Raw genomic sequence first — 26,404 nt, forward strand, 5'->3', positions numbered from 1 at the left:
AACGAATATCCTCTTATGTGGATCTCATTTTTCTCAGAAACAAAAATCAGGTAAAAAAAAAAAATCTGGTAATTCTTTGTTTTTACATTCATCAGGTCCCAATCATGCATGCCACGAAAGAGTTCGGGTCTTAGGGGGTTAAATTAGAACATTTATGATATAACCATGTGTGTCATGATTAGGGATGGGTACCAGTGTCCGGTGCCATGATGGCACCGGTTCTGACATAAACGGTAGTATTCCAGACCGAAAAGCAGCGCACATTTCGGTGCTTTATTTCGGTGCTTTTTTTTCCTGAGCTGTGATACACTTCTAGCTAATCATTTTACGTTTCCGAGGATAGTAGGCGGGTCCAGGTACGTACGTTCTGTTAGAGCAGAGCTACAGATTAAAATGCCCAAGGCGAAGCGGTCAAAAGTCTGGCTGTACTTCACAGCAAAATATGCAAACTCAGCAGCAACAAGTGCTTTAAGCTGATACTGTGATACTGTCAAAGGAGGCAACACCTCGAATCTGATGAAACACCTGGCGACGCATAGCGTTTTTGTTTTTTTTAAAGCCCAGAAATGCGCCGTATGATAGCTTGCTGCGAGACCTCACACCGAGCGCATCTACTGTGCGTGGGTTGCCTGTTATCTGACCCGGAGTTAGCAATATCCCCCAAAAACCCCGAAGAGGAGAGTCCTGGCCCCTAGCCCTGCCAGTGTATCAGAAATGATGAGGATGATGATGCAGCAGCAGCCGTTCTTCTCTGCGTGAGTAGCTTAATGTTGTTCGTGTGTAATTTACGTTGAGTAGGCTAACCACGTTATTACATTAATGCATGTAAGGTGAACTAGCAAACATCATCATAGCTACATGCGGCTGTCTTCTTGTTTGATGGCAGATGCTCCCTTCACCCTGGCCAAAAAGGCTAAAATGACCAAAGAAAAAAGTGGAAAACAGTTAAACATGAGAGGGTTTTGGACAAAGTTTGTGTTTTTTCCATTGTTTAAGCACTGCTTCCAGCCAAGAGTGATACCATATATGCCCCATAGCTGCAGAAAAGGCTAACATTGTTATCTTTTTACAAAAAACCAGCTGAACATGAGAAGTTTTTGGACCAATTTTGTGTTCTCCATTCTTTAAGCACCGGTTTGAGCACCGTTTGAGCACCGGCACCGTTTCAAAAGTACCGATTTGGCACCGGTATCGGATAAAACCTAAACGATATCCATCCCTAGTCATGATATTGTATTGATGAAGGAACTCAGGCAAAGCATAACTAATGCAAAAATCTAATGATCTCATGCTAATAAAACTTGAAAAACAACTGAAAGCACCTGAAAAGGAGAGTTGGAGAACTAGAAAACTCCTGCACTCTTTCATATAGACAGGACTGTGGAGCAAAGTGGTGCCAAATGGGGTTAGATCACTCGACAACAGCCTGTCTCACCCTATTACCCTTTGAGTCTCCCCATACCCCTTTTTGCCCCCCTACCCGTGTTCCTCTGCTCAGGGAGGTGCACTACCAGCTGTAGAACAATGACACCCTCACTGGCTCTTATTGGGTGAATGCATATAGAGACAGAAAAGAGCTTGAAAGGGGACAGTAGGTTGCTCTTAATGTTGAGGGATTTTGCAATAGCTGCAAATATCTAAAGATGCACAGTATCATTGTAGTTGAAGTCTGTGGCTCAAGCTTAAAGAAAATTTGCACTGCAAATATTTCAGTATCTTGCAGTTTAAGGAAATTACAAAAAGGTTGTTGCTTTGGTGAGCTTTTGTGTTTCTAAGATTTAAGTAGTCTTGAGCAGGCTTCTCTATGGAGCTACTGAGTGTTCCCAATGTGCAGAACATAAATTCATAATAAGCACAGCCAGAGCCCAAAAAAACCCCCAAAGTATAGTCACCAACATGGGACATACACGTCACTTCTCCTTGATGTAGATGACATAGATTGGTTCCAGAACCCTTGCTGTGCATTAAACCTAACTGGATGTGACCAGTATTTGGGTTTCTTCCCCGCACCAGAGAGGTGGTATTCACTGCCCCAAAAGCCAGTTTGACTCACTGAGAACTGGACTCCCAAGGCCTTGTCATCTGACTTTATGAATCGCCACCGTTACATGGTGGAAGGATTTAGATCCCCATTATAAATTGACTGGCACTTTTCTGCTTTGAGCACTTTCTTGAGTGCTTTCTTACTATTCACCCATTCACGCATACATTCATACAATCTTTTATTTCTAGGTGTGCTTTTTAATGACATTCACATACACTCACACTCTGAGGGATGCATTGGGGATAAATTAGGTCTGTATCCTGCCCAAGGTTCTTCAAGTTAAAACTCCTCCTGTGTGAGTTGCCTGACTAAGTTCAGCCACATGGGTCTGCCTTCCTGAGGTCCAACCCCTATAAGGGTTGGCGGTGGTAGGATAACCAACCTTACTATTTATTTTCAAGAACAATAATACTTAAAAGTGTCTTATAAGTACTACGGTGTATTTTACCATAACAAATACTTCATACGATCAATAACAGACATAAAATGAATGAATGACTGAATGAATGAATGAATGCCCTTTAAGACTATTTTAATTAAACATGAACAGTCACAGTTCAATATGAGCTTTAAGAATTGCACAGCAGCTGTTTTCTACTTGTGAGTCTCTGTGTACATAGCCTGGATGCAGCAGATTGAGGACAAAATGCACAATGAATCAATAAATAAATGAAAATGAATAATCAAGCGTCATTGATACAGGTTGGAGCCTGAGTGGGGTCATTATTTGTGGGCGGATGCAGGTGGGCGGGTGGACAGGATGGGTGGACTAAGAGGAGTTAAAAGTAGAGCGCTTTTGGAAGCACTCTGGATCTCCTGATGTTAAGGAGGTGCTCCCAGAGGTCCGACACAATGGTACCAGTCAACAACAGAAGCTGGCCTGCCTCTTTTTCATGTCTCTCTCTCTTTCTCACTCTCTCTTAGCCTCAGTGCCTCTTCTCAGTGCCACACAAAAAGCTTGTTGGGGGGATAGTAAGGTAGACGGGTCGAGAGAGCTGCATGGCATTTTAATGGTGGTGGAGAGAGTGAGAGAGGAGGGGAGGTGGTCGGGTTGGATGGGTTAGAAGCAGAGGATCGCCCCCCACTCACACGCACACCCCTACACACACACATAGCAGTATATGGGGCTTTTTATCTGAATGATTGCCCTCAATTAGATCCCTGATCAGAGTAGGTGAGAACAGACAGCTATCTGGAGAGGGGAGGGTTAGGGGTTCAAACCAGTAGAAGGCAAGAAGAGTGAGATGGGGCATCAATCAGTAAAGGGAGCTCTTCCTGCTCATGCTGAGGACCAAAAATGAAATGTGTTTGTGGTTTTCAGTTCATAGACACAGAATGAGTAAAGAAAGAAAGAAAGAAAGAAAAAAAACACAATCAATCTGTTTTTGAAAATACTCTTTTTGGACATTTCACTGCAGAGAAATACAGGACAGTTTGACCACAGGGACAGAAAAAAAAAGACTGAAACGTGCTTTGAGCTTAAAAGCCTTAACAACACATACAATGTTGAGAACAACCACCAGCTGCCACGATGGTGCCAAAACAAACCACTCTGTGTCCTATAAATTACTTTTGTGAAATATACATTTATTTTCCAATAACAACTGAACTGCATGCAAAATAATATTTTTCTTACCCACAATTCGACGCAAATTAAGCTACAAGCCACGTGACATAATACTGATAGGTAGGGCAATAGTTGTTGCTTTACAGCAAGAAGACGAATCTTCTCCCTGTGCATGCCTGTCTCCTCTGAGTACTCTGGTTTTCTCCTACAGCTTAAATACATGATTGTTGGGATAACAGTTGATTCTAAACTGGCATCTGTTATCCCTGTTATGGACTAGAAACATGTCCAATGTGCACCTCCAACCCCTGGGATGAGCCCCAGCCCCCCTTTAACCCTACATTAGATATATTAGTTATGGAAAAGGATGCATTATCAGAAATTACATGTATGTTTCCTTTAGTGTATGATCACCTGTACCAATAAATCACTGTGTTTTCATTAGTTTACAATGAATGTTTTATTCTGGATACAGAGAATGCCTTTTACATTTTAACCCATCTGAAGTGATTGCTACTACAAGTTCTCCTAAGTGTAGTATTCAGTTGGTTGTACTCTGTAACCTCAACGCTAGACGTGAATAAATCCTGCACGCTGGTCTTACAGTGCAACAAAATCTCCAGTAATTTGTAGTTCGCACCTCATCTCTGAGCAATTCCTACAACCTACCTATAAGTTGCATTAACTGACACTAAAATAACACATCTGAAAAACCAATTAAACTCCTGGCAGTTAGCTGGCATTGTGGGGAATAATGGTGTTGTGTTTTGACACTGAAAAAAAATAGGTATAGCAAAAAGAGATCATATCCCCCCGTCCTGCTACGCTGATTTTAAATTATGTTTGTAATGCGTCCCTGAACTTTAACGAGTTTGTCAAATTGCAAAGAAAAAAAAAAACAAGAGTTCTGTCTATTTTCAATGTGGTGAGTTTGCAGGTTTCATTAGTTAAATTGCAGTTTTAAATGCTTTAATCAACGCAAGCAAAATGTAATTTCTTCACTAAATAAATATATATATATATATATATATATATATATATATATATATATATATATATATATATATATATATATATATATATATATATATATATATATATATTTACTTATATTCATTATAATATATATGACTTTTTTACCATTCTGAGATTAAAGACGGAATATTTTTTGCCAGTGAATATATTTCCCTTTCTGTATAAATAGACATAAACTAGCAGTTTAAACATTATGAAAATGTTTTAAAGGAAAATAAGTTCATCGCATTGGTGACAAGCTCCGTCTTTTTCCCCCCCTCCATCTTTGTATGGACTTGTAGTACTTATAGGACTGATAAATCTATCAAATATAACAATAAAAACACCCATTACAGTTGGCTGCCTGTATGAAGGCTGCATGCTATCGCACAGAGCAGCACACTATCACATACACAGGATACAGAAGGTTCAACCATCCCCACTGCTGCCCACTAAATCCCAGTGTTTACTCTGTTTTGTTTTTAATCACAGCAAGCCTAAACTCTAGATGTAATTTTCCACTCTGCATACACCTAAACACAAACACAGACACATAGAAAGATACACATACACATTCACACACACACACGCACTAACACATACAGTACGGTAAACTCAGCTCCACAATTACCCCTCAATTAGAGATAATAACATGACCACTTCCTGACCAATCACCTGCAGTCTTGCTATGACTCACACAGTGTTGCTCTCATACAGACACACACACACACACACACACACACAGTCAGATGGCTTATAAAGTTAGTGGTGGCTGCAGAAATCATTGGTTATTTTGTCTGACCACTGAGCTTTGTGATTTTCTCTGTATCAGGCAGGTGGAGCAAAACCTTTCCCTCATTTTATGGAGACAAATGTTAGCGTTCTGTGGTTTCCTGTATGTGCTGACTGCTGTTGACACACACACATACACACACATGTGTGCGCATGCATGCACACACACACACAATACAGACAGATTTCCTGGCAAAACTGAAATAACCTTTCCTGTCTCCCTGTCTCTCTCATGGATGAGTGAGAGAACACAATCTTTTCCCACTCTATAGCTTCCACTGCCAAGACATCAAAACTTCCACAGTTAGAAAGAACAACTTTCCTCTGCCTACTGAGTATACCTGGAGGACAGAAATTGGTATTTAATAGCTGACCGTATTCCCACGGCAGCCATTTTCAACTTAAGTCACACTCAAGCAGGAAAAATCTGACCCAGATTTACAGCTGAAATCCTTTTGCAGATTCATCTGTTATTAGATCAGCCATGAGGACAGCAAAAGTCAGCATTTCAGTGAAGAAAATAATCATTTTTCTTTCCATTTGTGATACCAGGGATATATTTTTTGTGATTTCTTCAAAAGTTTTTCCTATCTGTTTCTGTGTCAGTACAAAAAATGGATGACACCAAGTTGGGAATCTATAATAGCGGTGCCTTGAGAACAAGCCTAAGGTCCTGAAAGATTTGTTATTTGGAGTTTATTGCAGGCTACGCTTGACTTTATTTAAACTGCAGTGTTCAAACTGTTTAAAAATAGGTTAAGCCAAAGTTCAATAAATGACAGCTCATGATAGTTGATATAGTAACTCAAGGCCTTTACACAGTTTTTCAGGAGCTCAGTTAAAACAGTGACCATGAGAACAAGTGATGGAAATACCTGACACAAGTACTAAATGTTGAACAAATACCTCTCAGCATTAAGCCCAATCTTACGTGGCTGCATCTGAGCACCAACAAGTTAAACAACAGCTTAACAAGCAGGTTCTGACTGCCAATGGAACAAAAATATCCTTTTTGTGGACTTGCAGTATCCGCCCTCTCTGTGTACCATCAGGATTATCAGGGGCTTTAAAGGCCTCCAAACTATTTGTTTTTTCCCCTGTATCGCAGAGTTTATATATATATATATATTAATTAATATCTATATTATTGCTAAAGCACTTTCTGGATGGATGCAAACTGCGTTTCATTACCTTGTACTTGTGGCATGTGCAATGACAATAAAGTTGAATTCTAATCAAAATTATATATAAATAATCTACATCATTTAAAACGATGTAAAAAAGCAAACAAAAAACGCACACACACACACACACACACACACACATATCATCTAACAAGGACTCCTTTAGAGACCACTAGATTGATCAACAGTATATTTGATGTAGGCCACCAGGGATTTATGCTTATGATTTAATCATCTATTGCATCTATTGTAACTGGCCTTTTCATTTTTGTCAATTCCTCCTGTGCATTTCCAAATATTTTACACAGCAGTCTCTGAATATGAAAAAACCCCCAAAGAGTGGGAGGGGAAAACAAAGTTTTAGCATTTTATTTGTTTCTGTCATGGCTGGCACTGCATATAGAACACAAGGTAGCTAGCTAATGTATAATACACCAGTACAAGCACAAATGCCAGCAATGATGTCAGCCACTTACATAAGCCAATTTTTGGTATGTTAAAATACTGATTTTTCAGTAAAACAACATTTTCACTAAGCCGTGGTGTTAGTAATGTTACCCGTGAGTCCAATGAGGACACCATCCCTAATTTTAGTCCAAGTGTGCAGTTTTTACCATGTTCACATTTGCTAAGCGTGACCACATTGCACACATGCACACCAAAAGATTAAAAAGAGAGCCAACTTAAAGAGTGAGCTTTGGCAGTTTGGTAAAATACAACATAGCAGATTAAAAAGAAATTAACAAATAAAAATTTACTTATTTATAAAATATCTAAATGGGAGTAAATGTAATTTAAGCCAAGCGGGTTGTTACAGGCATTTAAAACAGATGCCAAATTGTAATTGACAGTAACATGAACATGAACCAAACAAAGCATCTTCAAACTACACTGTCAGTAGAAAAATGAATTTAACATTACTTACAGATAAAGTCTCTCCTGTACTGACTAGGAATTTAAATAATGACGGTTTATTTAAGGTTGAGATAACACCAGGTACAGCAGGCACATTATAAATAAGTGAATCTTAAAAGTGATGCTTCCATTGAAACAGGAACCATTAACTAGTTTTTGTGGTCCTAGGAACACTTGACTACACACAATAGGCTACAGTTTTAATACTAAGTGGTAGAGCAGTATAGGCAACCAAGTCAGGACAAAAGCTGAACACAGCCTGTACCTTGGAAGAATCCTCTCCACTGAATCATTTCTGTTTGCTGGGAGCCTGATCCACCTCTTCAGCACATCACAGCTCCACAGTTGTAGTTGATAGGTGCTTCCAATGCAAGCAGTTAGTTCGAATCTCTGTGAAACGTATAAGAAAAAAAAAATCCAAGATACACACAGTAAATATAAAAATAATGCATGGACACACACACACAACACTGCAAAATCAACCACATGTAAATGCTTGCATGTGACACACTGACACAAATCCTCAAAGAGCTCTCCCCTCATGTTCATAGGATCATTTAGACTCCAATACAAAACATTAGCGGATTGACACTATCACACCGGCTATCCGGCAGAGCCCTTTTCACACATAATTACTGGCTCTCATTTCCCCCGCCGAGGGAACAGGTGCAGGCGGAGAGGAAGAATCGCTTAGGCCCACTGTCTCCTTGGGCTTAGGGCCTTTTCCTGGCTCTGAGAGGCCTGTATTGACAACGACAGAGGGAGAACGTCAGCGCCAATAAATCACTGTGAACGTGTAAATGCCACTGCACTGCATTCCGCGAAAGAAGGGGAGGCCAAACGGCTACAAGTTCCTTTCTCTTTCTGTTTCTGTTGTTTTAAGACCTTCCCCCTCCTCCCACACACACACACATATATTATCCATGGCTGCCCCCCCCCTCCCTCCCCTCATTCTCTGTTACTGCTCCCCAAAGCAGCTAATAGCATAATTTGAGGAAGAATGTTCCTGGAGTTTCCTGTGAATTCTGCCATTAGTCATCGGAATGACCTCTCTGTTCCTCTCCTTTTCCTTCCCTGTCACTAACATAGCACTGCTCTGAAGCAATAGCTGCCTGGGGAGGAGGGATGTAAATAGGAACCAGAGGTGAGCTTAGTTTAGCCTACGTATGTGTGTGAAAAGCATCTCTACTTACAGTACATATTGTGTTTTCTGTGTATGGGTATGAAAATCAGAGTATGTATGTCTATGTGTGTGTGGGGGGGTCTGTGTGTGTGTGAGTGTGTTAACCCCCCCTCTGCAGGGTGGAGAGGCAGGGCCCCAGTACTTACCCCCTGACACTGAGCTGTTAACCGGGAAAAGTAGAAGAGATGTGTAGGGTGCACTGGGTGGAGGGTTTGTATGTGCATGCATGTGTGTGTGTTGAGTGCAAAAATAGAGTTGTGCAGCACACAGAAGGCAACCAAAAAAAAGTTTATGTCACCACCACCATGATAGCTGACATTACTTGTTTATGTTTCTTTCAGCTCTAATAACCAAAGCAATTATTTGCTTTCACAGCGCAGTTACTACTTTGGCTGCGTTTCTATATAAGATTTATTTGAACTGATTAGAAAACAAGACAGAGAATGGGGTTGTTATGCTGCGCAGTTACGAAAATTACATACATATAAACATCATTGTCTGGGATAAGTTGGCCTTTGCTGTGGTGAGTGTGCAATTAGTGTTGGGGGAGCGAAAGCAAGGACAGTATTCAAAAAGCAAACAGTCGCTGACAAATTTAACTCCAGATGATGCAACATTTGCTGGATTTGGAAACAGAACTGGGAATCTGAAACCAATTATTTACAAAAGGAGATTGGGAAAGACTGAGAGTTAGCTTCATAACAGATGTTTTTGTAACTTATGACTGACTCTGGATAGGATTATTATTAGCAGTTCTGCTCAGGTCTTTCCAACATAATCCTCAGTGGAAGATGTAATTGGCAGACCTTGTTCTATTATTCCAAAACATTTATGTTAAAACCATCAGATCGTCAATTATATTATGTTTCAGACTATAAGATATGGTGGATACAGGGAAAACATGGTGGCCTATATCGATAAAAGTACACAGAAGTCAGTAACGTCAATATATATCAGACATGCACTGTGGTGACACAGTTGTATATAACAGCAGACTCCTCTGTGGCCTTAAGCCTGGTTTTTACCTATCCGTACACTCCTTCCATCCTCCATCCCAACACCCTGAGCCTCTGCACCTCAATCCTCTATTGCGCCACCCCTCCCACATCAAAGACCATCAATCTCCCACAGTACAGGGGGAAAGGCAAATATTTAGAGAAGGACTGAGCCCCCATAAATCTGTAGTAGGAGAGAAAGAGAGAACATGATACACCCTGCTCCTCCAAATTTCTACCCCCACCACCATCGTCAGCGTCCCTTGGCAGTCCTACGTCTCTCTTCCTGTGGCCTCCTAGGAACTGGAGAGGAAGAGAAAAGGAGGTTTGTGGCAACACCAGTGAGGAAGACAACAGAGATTAAGAGATTAACAAAAAGAGAAAGAGAGAACACCCTCCCACACTCTGTAGAAACACACACTCCCCGACAGCCAAAGAAAAACACACTCTCATGCACAAAAAAGGGAGCTCACCACAGCACACATGGGCACAGTGGTTGGACTCCTCTTCTTGGCCTTTGATTTACTACTCTCTCAGTTCCACTTGAGTGAGACTCTAGAATATTAGCAAGTATTTATGTCCCTTTTTCATTTGAAAACAATATGGCTTTCAGCAATAAAGAAAGGAACGCTGCACTGATAGGTCGGGGTTGGGAGGTCACTAGGAAAGTAAATTGGGGGCAGATGAGATCCCGAACAAAGTGGAGCTAGCTAGAAAAATTCCCTGGGTAGAGTATGGGGGCTAGTCCTGAACAGCATAAAGGGAAGCTAGGCACGAGGACAAAGACAGCTATTAGTTTACTGTCTGAAAGATATGTGGATTTTTATATATAAAAATTAATTTTTACTGAAGAATCGAACAAAAATAAATAAAAATGTAAAGGAATTTGACACGTATTAAACATTAGAAGGTAGAGAAGCACACGTACAAATACACACATACACTTGGTCTGAAATACACAGTCACATCCACTTTAAAACTACATTTTTTCAGATCAATGCAGACAAAACCAAGCTGAAAAGCATTAATTATAATAATAACACTGCGCCAAATGTGTTTCTTTCATTAAGAGTCCAAATGAACACTTGCACCCACATTCAGGCATATACCCACACACACTTAGAGAAGTATTCCCGGCAGGCAGCTGTCAGAGAAGTACGAGGGATTTAAGGAGCTTTGCAATACCCCCACTGACTAAGCAAGAGCCTCAGGGGTGAAGGGTATTGATCCCTGTGCAGAATATGCATCCTGCTCTCCTGACAGACTAGTTGATTGACTTTTCAGCCCCACTGGGCAGCAACACAGGCAGATAGAGACACATAAATGCCTTAACATCACTGTGTTTGATATAGTAATACATTTACTTGTCACTGAGATAGAACACAAGTGCAAGGACATACATTATTTGTGGGTCAAATTACATTTGCACATAATGCTAGTGCATGCATGCAGTAGAATACAGTACGTGCATGTATTTTACACACACGCACATTAATGCCTTTACTGCAGTCACCACCACAGCTGCCATATTCATGAGAGGGATCTGCACTGAGCTGCATTATCATGGCCCAGCTTCTGCCTTTGTTCTGCCCTTTGTTGGCTTTTCTGCCCGCCTCTGCCTCTGTCAAATGTCACGTCTCTGCGGACTCTGTATTTTGAGCATCAATGTCAATAATTACACATACAACATTATGGAAGCCCGTAGACCCTCCTGCACAAGACACATTAATACATTTTTATGTGTGTGGTTTTGTGCTTTCTTTCTCCCTTTGTTCACCATATGCCTAAATATGAATTTAAACCGACCTTGCCGTACCTTGCTGTTTTTCATCTCATCTTCCCTGTTTTTGATCACATGCAGTCTGAATGCCAGATCTTCTTAAAATATGTCTAAAGGTACTGCACGACTCCTGTGAGAATCTATTTTTTGGCATCTGGCAAAACCTTTTGACAGCTGGATGACTGTTTGACATTTTTTAACTGCAACACAGAAACACTTATTTGACATTTTATTTAGTTTTGAAGAAATCAAGTTTGAGGCAGTTTATTTATGATTTCCCCTCGTTCACTGCCTTCTTTCCTTCCTATTCGTACTTCAAACACACATATGTAAGCACACATGCTAGATGTGCTTGGGGAAGGACAAAGGTTTGGGATGTGCTGGCAATGGGCACCTAATTGCTTCTTACTGATCCAAATAGTACATCAGAGGCAACAGCACTTCAGTGGACCTCCAATGAGATCCACTACGTTGGGCCTGTTCATTACCCTGCTGACCTCCCAGCTCGACCCCATATATGCACACATATTACACACACACCTCCACCCCTTCACCTACCCCAGCTCATTGTCTCTGGGGTTTAATTGGGGCGATGTTCTCCATTGTGAGCAGGCTCAATGGCTGTGGAGGGCTCCATTGTGGGGCTGAATGAGGGCAGGAGTGTTCATTAGGTGAGTCTCTGAATAAGGCCTTCTGGAGGTAGGGTACTGAGAGCAGGGGGCTGCCGGAGACCTCCGGGGTGGGTGAAACTGCATGCTCTTCTCCTTTCCTCTCGTCCCCTCACTTCTCTTCTTTCTTCTTCTCTCCTCTCCCTGCCGCTCTTCTCCTCTCTGTCCTCACTGCTCCCCTGCTCCTCTCCGGTTGTCTACTTTTCCTTCAACAGCCTGACGCTTGGCCCTGAAAGGCAGCGGCTGCGTTTGTTGGAAGGACAGTCTTTGTCTGTTCCAGGAGAGTGAATTGCAGGAAAAGAAGAGAGAGGGATCAAAGACGGACTACAGAAAAAGCAAGGACCACCTCCTCTGATAGAAGGAGAAAAAGAACCAATGAGTCCCGCACTACGAGAAATTTCATCATTCCTAAGTTTGCATTTGGACCTCGATGCTCAGTGGTGGTCCTTACCAAAATACTTTATGAAACAAAACTATGAAAGTAATAGTTCACTGATGCCTGTGGGGAATATTCTCTACACTTTCCAAGAGTCAGGAAGGTCAGGATATTGCTTCAGCTGCAGAGCAACACTTACTGGGCTTCTGTAGGTCACTTTAGGTTCAGATTGGTAAGCCACCCTGCAAAAAAAAAACCCGTAAATGCTATATAAGCAGTTGGCTTCTGTTAAAGCTCAACTTTCTTCAAGAAAAGCGACAGTTAAGCGAAATAACTGTCTGTCTGGGTTTTGATTTAAATAAAGGCTAAATTCCCAAAAATTGATAGCCGTGCAAAATAAGCACTTATCACGGTAGCATTTCGAATAAATAAATATAAAAACTGAAGGAAGGGAAACAGGTGGGCATTTCTGCACACTGTCTCACTGCTGGAACTGGCAACATCCACACTGGGCTGGCACACAGCCACACTGCCGATCAAGAGACAGAACTGCATCGCAGATTACAGGGATTCTCTGCTCGGCTTTTTTTGTGACCGAGTTTGTTGAAAATTAATTAAAGCAACGGAAAATCCACTTAAAAGAGAAAATCGCAATCAGCTACATCTGATTGGCTTTAAAATGTTAAATTTACCATAGAAAAGTACACACCATTAACTTCATACGGCCACGAGGTTGAGATGGAAACCTTTTAATGTAGAAATCCAATGCCAGCCTTTCCTGTGACTGTTACTTTTCTCAGTCCAGATTGCTGCACTGAAACGTTTAAGCTGCCACGGAGCTGACAGCTTTTGGCAGACCACCGTCAGCCAGCCCTCAAACCACTGCCAGTGGCTGAGTGCTCTGTTGTGAGTGTGGCTTGCAGTCGCACAACGTCTGTGTGACAGACTTGACTTTCACACTGACCAGAGCCCCTTCACCCCTTCCCTGCCCAGCCGCTGATGTCATTATCCCTCTACCGCACACCCATGCATACACACAAACCCACGCATGGAACGTCTCTGGTCTTCCACTCTCCCTTAGCCACTACCTTCCGCTGTTTACATTTCTCTTACTACCCAAAAAACAATACCAGACATCTTGTTCAACACACACACACACACACACACACACACACACACACACACACACACACACACACACACACACACACACACACACACACACACACACACACACACACACACACACATATAAACACAGGCTCAAACTCACGCTTAATGCTAATCTGACGTCATCTGAGTCGTGTGTAGAGTTACACTGGCGTATGTGTACACACAGAGCCAAGTCTCAGAACTGTGTTATTGCTGCCACACGCAAACATACTACCTCTGCTTAACAAGGGTGCGTTCAGGTTTCTGAAACAGGATGATTCATCTGTCTCTCAGTTCACTCTGCAGCTCCCCGACTTCAAACATACTTGCTTTCCTCTCGTCCTCTGACACTATTTATTTTTCTGTCTGAATAGCACACATGAGGCTCTGCATGGACAGTGTACCGTCTGCCTGCTGCCTGGACTGGCACGACTGTTGCAACACACCAGGTGTCGACTTGCAAACAGGAGTACAGACTCGATATTGCAGGTGCAAACACAAATCCCTTTACAGCGGGGCTTTGACTTATATGAAGTCACTTACAGGTGTTATGAACAGTGATCATGTATGACCAATGGCAAGCCTGAGGCATGCTGAGGGGGCGCCCTTTGGGTATAGGTCTGATTTCTGAATCCCAAATGACGGTCTCCTGTCCCTTCCTGTTTAGCCTGGGCGTCTGCCACACATAAACATTTTAGGGGCCTCCTCTGCGCCACAATATGTGGATGTATGAAAGTCAGGGGTAAGAGTCATGGTTTCAATCCCACAGGAAAGCCACCTCCAAGAGGGCCAGTGGAGAAACTGAGTTGAGAAGGGACAGAGTGTGACTCGGCGTGTTTGATTTGGCAAATATTTATGTCAAATGTCCTTCCTGACGCGACCCCACAAAGATTTATGTCTCCTCCAAGGATCAAACCAGAGATCTTTTTGCTTGTTAGGCACATGTGCAAACCCCTTCGCTGCAGAGCAGGGGTCGGCAACCTTTTTTATGATGAGTGCCATCTAAAATTTCCTCACAAGTCAATGTGCCATATGATTGCATTAGCAATAAATGTAATAATGCTCTATATGAACAGTTACACACTATATAGAACAACTTTACAGAATTACATTTGTTTACAGATGTTGGCAGCTATCAGCGAATAGTTATCAGCTATTTTGAAACAAAAAAAATACACTTTTTATCCATAACAGTAAATGAACTGTACAACATGCGAATGTTATTCATGGTCTCCTCACAACAATGAAAATAAACGCTGTTGTGACAATGATGCACACTGTCTTGTTGGTATATGTATGATTTCTATACATTTTACATCAGACAAAAACTTTGGTTGTAAGATTCAGATAATTATTTATTAAAAGCGAGACATTTTAAATAACAATAAAAAAGAAAAGTATTTCTTTGTGCCCCCCTTTCCCTGTTAATGCCCTACCTGCCCCCCTGGCAAAACTTTGCTAGACCCGCCCCTGCACAGTTACCAGCTGTCAGCTACATATAAAAGGATCCTGGTGTTACTTGTCTTGTTGGCAACTCTACTAACTAACCTTATGAATAAAATAAAGTTCACTATCAGTAACATCATAGTCCTACCCAGCTGAATATAAACTCCGTCATTTGTTTTGACATGTTTCAATTTATTTTAGTTTTCTTTTTAGTTATTTATTTTATCTTATCTCATTTTAATTTTCTTTACTTATGCTTTTAGCATGTACAGCACTTTGTGAACTCTGGTTTTATGTTAAAGTGCTTTATAAATAAAGGTGGTATGGTATGGTATGGTATGGTATGGTATGGTATGCTAGCTAGTACGCAGTACGAGTTATTGTAACTGACTGTAAAAAGTCAGCTAACTCCACCTAATCTTGGTTTATATCTGGCCCAGATAGACTGCAGGTCATAACTTCTTACTTGAAGTTCAGTTCACCGCCTCGGGTCTCTCCTCCTCCAGCCTCCCCTTTCCCTCATTCCCCTGCTGGCCTCTGTGGAAGCTCCGCCATAGCAACCACCAAACAACTGAGTTATTTTTACATTTTACACATCGGCCAGCATCTGGCCAATCCACCACCTTTCATTGTTTATACCGTTACAAAAAAACAAAACAACAAACAAAAAAACATCAGCCCATAAAAACGAAAAATCACAGATGACTAGTCTAGCTATGGTCGTGCCATCAGTTAACCCTTCCCATGCCAACTGTGGCATGCGTGCCCAGGGTTGCAGACTCCTGCTGTAGAGCCACACAGAATTACTCAGGCAATATTCCACACTTTTCTTTTTTTGTCAGCAATTCCTTTGAAAGAGCCCAAACAAGAAATGATTTGACTTTCTAATAAGATTGTGCAATTAATTGGAATTTATATTCAAGTACAATTATAGTTGTCGACAATTATGTAAACAAGAAAATGGAAATAAAGCAATTATTGTGCCACTTTCTTTTCTAAACCCAGCACATGCTTTTTCTTCATAGCGCAGGGCTTTTACACCTAAGAATTTAACCTAACTCTTGTGGTAGGTTTCATTCTATTAGAGCAAAAATGACAGAAAGAGGCTTTAGTCATCAAGGAAAGCACACACAGTTCACTGAGGATGAACAAACACAAGTGCAATTTTTGCTAACAAATGTTCAACAAATGCTGTTGTTTCAAAAGTGCAGTCGTTGTGTTAAATAATTGCGATTTTTTTTGTACCTAAAGCCTTGCAATGTGTAATTAATTCTGCTGTGCCGTAGACCTCCGCTCTTGTCCTCACCCCAGCAGATGGCTGTCCTTCCCTGAACCTGGTTCTGCCGGAGGTTTCTTCCTGTTAGAAGGGAGTTCTTCCTTCCCACTGTTGCAAAGTGCTCTCTTGCAGGGGATCATTTGAATGTTGGTGTTTTCTTTGAAGTATTTTAGGGTCTTTAATTTACATATAAAGCACCTCGAGGTGATTGTTGTTATGATTTGGTGCTATATAAATAAAATGAAATTGAATTGAAGTTGGCTAACAATGATAAAATGAGACAAGTTGCAATAGGTGACATGTTCATCGTGACACACATGGACACCATCCTTCTGATGTAAATCCGCAGAAGCCAACAAGTGCACAGTTGTATCCTGTTTTGCAAACTTCTTGCAGACCATTTATATAAAGTTCACTAAAGGAACAATAGATTTACAGGCTGATCAGCAATTTGTTGGTACATGGCCTTCATTGTATTCATGTAGCTCCTTTTAAACTTTAGCAAAGTACTACAAAGAGTTTTGAAAGGTGTATCTCATTTACATATTTCCTCATGGACCAATTGCGGCAGAGCGGCCACGGATACCCAAGGACACTTCTTGGCTTTACAATGCATAAAATCTTACTAACAGGTCTTCTTCTGCCCACCTTGTGTTGACATTTTGCAGGCACTGTGTAACCTGCGCACTTATCACTGTGTACATAGCAACAACTCACAAGCTACAAACAGAAGTCCACTCCATAGGGCGCAAGTTAGCTTTGGATTTAATTATATGTAACAAAAAGGTCACTAGCATAAGTACACATAGTTGTTCTGCTTTGCTCTCTGCTTTTAGGTTGTTTAATTTTGAGCTGTGTATGAAGCAATCAACATGCAATTGTGTGGCTCGCAGAGACCGTATGTTACTTTGTTAAAAGCATCAATTAAATAAACTACAATCACTGGATCAATCACTACAGATGTTTACAACACAGAGCCCACTTAAACAAGGTATGTGCACGTGCGCGCGTGGATGCGTGCAGCACAGATGCAGTTTGAAAGATGAACAGGAAGAACGACTTCCCTGTCCTGTTACTCTGCCATTCTGACTGCTCTGATCACAGGGGACGGATTTGGTCAGAGATAATGAATTCAAGAACACAAACGCAGTGTTGCCGCACCCAACTCCTTCTCATCTCTAACATGGAGGCGAACCGCTATGACACCAGCTGCAAGGGCCACAGAGGGACCACACAGCAGGAGCTCAGTTATTCATCAGTGTGAACATCTAGTTAGGGTTTGGGAATGATAAGACGTTATGGTAACTGTGCAACATGGGCTGTCTGTCCCCAGTGTGATTACGATAATAGTTCCACTCTTACTGCAGACACTGCTGCAAAGAGGAAGTAATTAAAAATTATTTGCCATTATGGTAGGGTTTAACGCAACTGCATAAAACATTGTGTCTCAACTGTCACTGTTTTACTCCTGTAAAGTTCTAAATATTTACAATAATTTTTTTTAAAAACAGAATGCCGTGCCATGAAGTCATCCATAACAAAAACACTTCTATCAGTAATCTCTGTGTATGACACCCGTTATATATTGCATGTGTGTGTGTAAATTCAAGTACATGTATTTACTTTCACATCAGCAGGCTTCCCTGTGTATGTGCTTGAATTACAGCTGAGGGAACTTGGCAACACTTGTCCCCTGTGGCACTGTGAGAATGTTTCACAGACTGTGGCGTAAAATTCTCTAGTTTGTTTGTTTTCTCTGTCTTGGTACCATAAAAACTCAAGGCCATGCAATTGGCACTGCCCTGTTTACTGTACAAACTGAGACTGCAACTCCAGAGAGATGAAGCAGAGTAGCTCGGGGGAACAAATGCCTCCCCATGTTAATTTCCCGCAGAAAGGAAGCCGTAGGGAGTTTGACCAGTAAACAAACATCGGTTTGGGGACTGGGGACGGGTAAAAGATGAATAGAAGACATTAGTGAGTTCTCTCCTCCTTGTTTGGTCCCACTGCTTGTCTTGGGAAATCTGAAACTTGAGTAAAACCACATTACCAAGAAAAAGTGGAGAAGACAACAAAATAAGCGACAAAGACCAAACTAAAAAGAAACTCTTGGTGGTTTTTCTCTATATCCAAGAAGTTTTGTAAAAGCACAGCAACAAAATTCACTTACACAAAGGCCACTGTTGATATGATGAGGACTATTTAAAAAGGGCATCAAATAACAAATTTGGAATAATTTACATCCTATTCCCAAAGCTTGGACACTTAACTCACAGCTTAGGACTGGAAATAAATATTAATGATAAAGTGAATGCATGCCAGATTAACACACTATACTTAATCATACTACAATTAATGAGAACATTGGACATGTTTTAAGAGGCAGAGCTATTCATCCACCAATCAGAGAGTAAGTAGTACAATCCCTGGTTCCTGCAGTCTGCACTGAACTTGGACCCCACCCATCAGAGTCTGAGTTTGGGCAGTTACGGCCCCAGTCCACATCCCTAGAGACCAGTCATCGAAACCACTGACCGCAAAGAAAAACTGTATTCCCCAACCTGTTGGTGAGTGGTTGCTGGAGGTTGCTGAAATCAGTTACAAAGAGGTGGAAAATCTCAGTAGCAGACTGCCTGTGGTTTGCATGCAAGATGCTTACTTGTCTGCAAACACTCAACAATGACTTGCAGAAGTGACACTGTGAGTAAAAGTTGTGCCTTTTGAAATATATCGGCTATAACACTAAGGCAAATTTATTGGTCCTGCCAATTTTCACTGCTCCTTCTTTCATGCAACCCTGGTTGCAGCAACCCTGGTTGCAGCAACCCTGGTTGCAGCAACCCTGGTTGCAGCCGATATAACTTACCAAAGTCAGCAGCATCCAGCAGCCACTTCTCAATTGGTCAGGAAATATATATTTTAGCCTAAGACATGAATGTGGCTTGTAGTAAAAAGTGCTTTGAGTACTCACAGTAGAAAAGTGTTAAGTACTAGTACTACCATAGTTTTACTATGTGTAGAAGTGCAGAAAATTTTAAATGCTACAGGAAGACATCGGACTGTCACCAAGAATTTTTTATTTTCATTAAAAAAAAAACAATTAGACCCAAAAGCTGTTTCTCCTTAGTTGGCACAGTTCAGAATAGCATCATTCTCAAAAGAAAAACCTCATAGCCCAAATGTTAAACACCAGATAAAACAAATGATGTCAAATCTTCCACAAGAAAAAAAGTGATCTGACCTCACTGAGCATCAGTCTAAATATTTGTCTGGTGTAGACCATGCTGGGGGGGGGGGGGGTTCTGTGCTTTTTCCTCTCATTTGCAAATTAATACATTTTGTTTTTTGTTTGTTTGCTTGGAGTTGTTTGTGCATCACCATGTGTGACACAGAAAGAGCAGTTTGTTGTTCATTTTGTTTGTCTGGCTTTATTGACCAACTGCTTCTTATTTCTAGGAAATAAGAACAGAATTTCTAGGGGGGGGGGGGGGGAATAAGAAGTGAGGAAGACAGCCATAATAAAATTGAATTTAAAACCGTTGGACAAAAGCTGAAGGACACTGAAAAGAAGACAGCAAAAAGAAAAGGAAAAACACATCCGTAAGCAATGAACATCCTGGCTAAAGGTGTGCCATCTGGGGCTGAACACTGAGTGGAAGAGAGCTGGGATCTGTAAGAGAGAGAAGGTGGAAGTCCAGCTGGGTCCCATTAGGGCTGGACCACATGTGTTCGTTGGGGGGGAGTGGGATGGGGTGGCGAACCGAGGGGGCAGAAGGGAGCAAAGAGGGCAGCGGGGAGGAAGTGCTGAGAGCGATGGGCCTAGACCCTGTGAAGCTTTATTAGGCCTGTCGTCTGCTCTTCTCACCAGGGCCGCTAACACCCCCTCTGCAACACCCGCCGCCTTACCTCACCTCCCTCCTCCCAGACCTCCATTGCCCTCGGGCACCGCCAGGGCAGAACAGTATAAAACTATTAGAAGGAAGAAGACGGGACTAGACCACCCAGACCCACATATACACACACACAGACACACACACACACACACACACATACACCCATAATGGCTACCAGGAGGAGGCCCCAGCATGAGAGGTGCAGCTGGAAACGGAGAGGGACGTTCACGAACACACACATATGCACTAGAATGACACAAGATGCACACACTGAAGTGGGGTGTATGAGCAAGCAAAGTGTAACAAGGACAGTTGAGTCTTTTATTTAAATGTCAGACGCACATGACGGTTTTCTGCAGTTTCACGTGTTTTACTTGAGTCTAAATCCTGAGGGGACATTAATGTGACATCTGTATTTATGTTCATGGTTTGCAAATTGTGTGTGTGTGTGTGTTCATGTGTGTATTTCTGCCATAACCACCTGTCGGTCTCTGACACCTGTGATTTTGATAGGTACAGACATCAGAGGTGTGTGTGCGAAGGAGAGAGTCATGCATACATCTGGCTACCTTTATTTATTTACGTGGTTGCATTTGACATATCTTACATTCTTGGATGATCCTCTGCCCTTTGCTTTCATACCACCCAACTATCCATCTATCTGTCCTTTCACTGGGGCTGCTTGGACTCGTGAAAAAGGTCGGCCTAGAATTTGGCAAATTCCATGCAGCACCATGAATGGATGTGTCAGTTTTGCTGGAGCAATGATGGCAATCACTCTCCATTGTAAATAAAACTTATCACTGCAAGTTAAGTGCTGCAAGTCCGGTATGTCAACATTAGCATACAGTTCAAAGTGCCTCAGCAGTGGAGGAAGTCCCAGCTTTTACTGTATGTGTGATGCTTTCAGAGAACCTGATGGTGCCCCACAGTGGCTGAGCTTCAAAGCTCCACTTGTATATCCAATGCCACAAAGCCAGTATTTGCTATTGTTATATGAGATAATATCAATGCGAAAAAATATTTAAAATATGTATGCAGAAAAAAAATAAGCGATGACTTGCAGATATAAATGTGAAACACTTACATAAAGAATATTTACTGTTAATGTCTGTAAGATTAAACAAACGAAAAGGCTACTGAAACGTGTTTTATTGTAATTTTAGCCAGCATCACGAAGAAGGAAAATATTGAGGGTCAAAGTCTGATTACAGTTTGTTGTGTTTAAAGGGAACTGAAGGCTTTTTGTTCAGATTTAATCATTCACTTCAGTATCCATTCCAACAAAAAGATTTACTGTGGCAAATCCTTTGCCAAGGTAAGTCCCGGGGTGTGTATGTCACTGTATTAGCTGATACAAGCATCTGAAAGGTGTGTGCACTGGTAGATTTTCCCCTATCAAGCTGCTATAAAAGGACTAGTCTCTTCTCCACCCCTGTCCGGGTCAGGGCCCAACAGGCATAGTTACAAGGTTTAATACTTCAGCCATTCAATCATTACGGCGTTTTATACAGTCTGTCCCCAGGCTTCTCTTGCTCATAAAAAAAATAATATTTGTCTTTCCAGCTGCACAGTGGACCACAGAGTCCTCGTGTTTTATTTTAGTCAGAGCAGTAAAACTGTATTCTTCCCCCTGCCAACCTACTGTACTTCCATGACAAGCTGTTGTTCTTGTTTTGTAACTGTACAAGGGCATGTGTGTGTATGTATGCACTAGGCTGCTTAAGAGTTTAAGAGCTTTTGTTTTTTGGGTTTTTTTTTTATTTATTTTTAAGCTGGAGAGATGATATCACGAGTGATCACACTTTTGTACTTAAATTAAATTTTCCCAATAAAGTTCTGCTTATTTTCTTCCGCGTAAGGAATGAAATGTCACTTGTGTTTAACCTATATTTTAATATTCAATCACTGGGACAGAAAATGTTTGATGGGGAACGTCATTTTCTTTTTGGCTACAGAATTTACAGACTAAACGTGTTTGAGAGCAACATGCACATTAAAAAACGATTTAAATCTATTTAATTCATGATCTTTGGCATAAATGTTTTGTAGATGTTAAATGAACTACAAAGCTCTGTAAGCAAACACAACAAAAACACAGAGAATCCAGGACTTCAGCAAATGAATAACGTCAGCCAGAAATCTGACACATTAAGCATTTTCCTAATTTTTGAAGATAATTTCGTTTTAACGTGAATAAGACAAAGCTATAGGAATGTTGTGCTGAGTTATTGTCAGTTATGTGGTTTAAATTCTTATGAGGCCCATTTGTGTATTTTTTTAGCATTTCCACTTGTAATTTATATATCCAGACAAGTCTGTATATATTATCGGAAACGGTCACCATGGAGGAAGAAGTTTTTTGTCATGCATGCTTATATGAACATGTTGCATGCAAAGCGCTTATCTTATTTGAGTTGCAGTTACCCGCTGGCTATCAGGCATAATTACTAGTCGTTTTTCACCCTCAGAAACAAAGTCACAGAACACAGCCACTTAAGTGTCTGGCAAACAAGCAAGATAAGGACAGACCAAGAGATGAACTGCTAGCTTAACCACATAGAGATGCACTTGAAGTGTGCTGGGGTTTATTGATAGGTCTATTTGACTCAATCCTTTTAGTATGAGACATGTTTTAGTACTCAGCGGTCCTGGCTCTATCCACCATATAAGCTAAACAATTTAAAAGTTCATTTATATAGACATACTTGTGCTTTTGGAAAGGAAATCCTAGGGTGTGAGCTTCAAATGGAATGTTTTTGAAGTGCATACGTTGTTGTCTGTCAGCTATAGAATGCTAGCATCTGAGTTTTCCCTCACGCTGTAAGACTTGCTGCATAAACATTTCCATGCAACACCTGAGCTGGATAACAGAAAAAATATGTTAGAAGTTTTCAGTTTTTCTGAAGAAGAATCCCATATTGGCCATAGTAACTGTGGATTTCTTTTCATATATTAAATAATTCTGTGCTTAGATCATGTTTTTCATTGGTGCAGCGGTTAGGATTGTCCTCACAGCAAAATGGCTCTGAGTGGTTCAAACCCACTGGACAGCTGTGCCCTTTCTGGTTGGTCTCTACATGTGCCTGCATGGGATCTACATATTTGCCTTGGGTATGAATGTGAGCACGAGTAACTCTCTGCATTAGCCCTGCGGTAGACTGGCGACCTATACTCCCTCTTGTCCAATGTTAGATGGGATAGGCTCCAGCCTGGATGATTGGATAAACAGATAGAAGGATGGAGTGCGAAAGTCTTATTTGTAGCCTTAAAGTGTTACATCCTCAGTGTTGACAGAAGTAGCCCTAACTGAATAAATAGTTTTACTTACTTTAAAGATAAATTGTCTACTTTTTTAGTTCTCACTGCCCACATTAAATTCTCACTGTGGAAGTTCAGTAATGACACAAGCAGGTGCTTTCACATGCTGAATTTATTTCATGCTACAACGCAGTTATTAAAGCCTCACAGCTGTCAGGCATCATCAAATAAGAAAATGCTGTTAAAAGATATCCTCACACGTATTAAAAAACTTTTGCTTTAACACAAGTAACACATTGAAAGTAGTAAATGTCCCCTAAAGTGGTGCCCTTCATTATACAGCTGAAGACTAACTATACTTCTTGGATCGGGTATTTTCAGTACTTTACAACACAACAACAACCAGACTTCAGGAAGCATATGAAAAATTACTCAATATTAAAACTGCCAAATATATTAGAAAATCTAGATGATCTTATTCTAGGATATGTGAAAGCTCAAACCTATTTTTAAAGTGTTTCTTAACAATCAATACCAGACGAATCACTCAATTTTCTACAACGTAACAGGGCCCGCTGAGCATTTAAATACACAACGCTGAAGCATTAACCACAAGTGCATGTGTAATTCCACCTTATTAGCTAATCAAGTGAGAGTCGTTGACACATCAGAAAATATGTCTCATTGAGCAAGAGAGGAGACGATAAGACGAGAGAAGAGCCATCTCTTAAAGCTGTTGCTTAGGTCTTTAAATGCTAGAAGACAAACTCGAAGTCCATGAGTGGTCAGGATTGTCATTTATAAAAGTCTCTTGTGTACAGATTTGCTCAAGGTCAGAATTTTGTATTACAAGCGATTTATCAAACCACTAATATCTAAATCAGTTGCTTGGATCTATTTCCAGCACTTACACCCAGAAAGCTGTTGATCTTGTTTGAAATAGAGTAGTCTCAAAAGGAAAGCAGCTCAAAATAGCTGCAAATAACAGATATTTATGTGCATTTCAATTTATGTTAATAATTTAAAATGATGAAGAAAAGTATGGAAACAGCTTGTCATTATGCAGGTCTGCGAGAACGAAAAAGCAAGGACAGTTTGATGGAGTATGTCAGAGGTCGGCTTTGTTAGGGGTATGGATTTGAGAGAGCTGGTGTACATTAATGACCAATGTTTTATCCACTTGTGTGCTAAAGCATAAAAGTAGTCACATAATGGGGAGCTTCAAGTGTTTGTATCAGGTTTTTAGATATTACATGAGCATAAAGGGTTTTTTTCTAACTGGTAAAGTGTAGCTGTACAGTAAGAAGGAGCAGCTATAACCCTGACTGCATCATTACTTGCACCAAACAGAGCAGAGCTACTGCTGTGAGTGGTAAATGGATGTTATGGTTGTGATTCATAGATTTGCTCTACAGGCATTATTGAAGAAACAGTCTTTGAATATTTTCAAACGAACATTAACTCGTGTCCCAGCTCTTTGCTTCCACCATACAGCTTTTAAAAGCTGCATTCCCTTTGAACGCTTCTCTCTCGCTCTGTAATTTCCTCTGTCCACTCTCCATCTCACTTTTTCTCCAACTTTTTTAGCTTGTCTTAAAACTCCTCGCTTATTTCTCCCATGAAACGATGCTGTTGTCCCGTTCATGTTTGCTCACAAAATAAAGTCATGTTTCACGTAAAAACACCTGTCGATTTTCCTCTATGATATGACTCATTATATTTCACGCCTTATCAGATTTTGACAGCGATACAACAGCAATCTGCAGCTACTGCAGAATAAGATGCCAAGCTTGGCTGCTGCTTATCAGCCGTTTACGGTGCTATTAAGCACAGTTCTTTGCCACTTTTTCTACCTTCACAACAATCATCACCATCACCACCATGCACCATCAGAACTTTTATCTACATTGAGCAGGTGTCAAACAGGGAGATTTGAACTCAGTGACCACGACAAAACAGCGCCCACTGCAGCTGGTTACAAGTGTCGTGCATTTAAAGGATTAACTTCTGACTGTTCATCTGCACTGGTGGTAAACTATAACCTTTGATCAATGTATGCTCACTACATAAATCTATTACAGTGAAACCACACAAGACTACACTGGCTGTGTGTATTATTCTGTCTTCTTCTATCATTTTTGTCTTGTATTGCTTAGTAATTGGAAGAAAACTGGTATCCCACTGCACATTTCCAATGTGAGTGATCCAAAGAAGCAGTTTGTTTTAAAGTACAAATATTATGTCACTTGAGTTTTTTATGAGACTCAACTTGTAAAGCCTTTGTGGAGTTTTATGATGGAGCAAACTGTCAAGTAAGCAGGGTAACAACGGACAGCAATCAAGAAAGAGGCCGTGAAAAAAAAAACAAGGCATGGAAAAAAAAATGTATACAAAAAGTGTCGACCTGTGACACCCAGACAATCTTGCACACACACACACACACGCACACACGCACAAAGATATACACATAAAACCATTTGCTGGCTTCTTACGTTTGTTTGCTTTTTTTATTTCATTTGTTTAACTTGCACTTTGAAATGTGCAGGTAGGGTTGATATTTTCATTTTTGTTAAAGCAGGATTTTTTTAACCTTTTACAGCATTTTTCAAATGACTTCCTTGAATCGAACTGAGGTACTCAGAAAAAGAAAGAGAAACTGCAATGGTGAGAGAGCAAGAGAGAAAAGCAGACAGACAGAGGCTTGCATTAGTTATAAAGAAAATGGATGTCAGTCTCTACCCACCATGGAAAGCTGAACCAAACAACCCAAACAAATAAAAAGAAACAGTGTGGAAGATAAAAAGTAAGAAAAAGTGACAGACAGAGGGAAAAATAAACATCCCTGAGGAGTGTGATGT

At 40.8% G+C, this 26,404-nt stretch overlaps 1 long non-coding RNA gene across 1 annotated transcript in view; it reads right to left on the reverse strand.

The window, feature by feature from the left end:
- LOC113015621 (uncharacterized) overlaps positions 1-26,404 on the reverse strand; it is a 36,232-nt gene that overhangs the window by 2,391 nt on the left and 7,437 nt on the right. The window contains exon 2 of the long non-coding RNA XR_013905594.1: positions 7,782-7,906. This is a non-coding gene — a long non-coding RNA (uncharacterized LOC113015621). The remainder of the gene's footprint in view (positions 1-7,781; positions 7,907-26,404) is intronic.

Source organism: Astatotilapia calliptera, chromosome 23 (genome assembly GCF_964374335.1).
Source record: "Astatotilapia calliptera chromosome 23, fAstCal68.1, whole genome shotgun sequence".
In the NCBI taxonomy this organism is placed as follows: Eukaryota; Metazoa; Chordata; class Actinopteri; order Cichliformes; family Cichlidae; genus Astatotilapia; species Astatotilapia calliptera.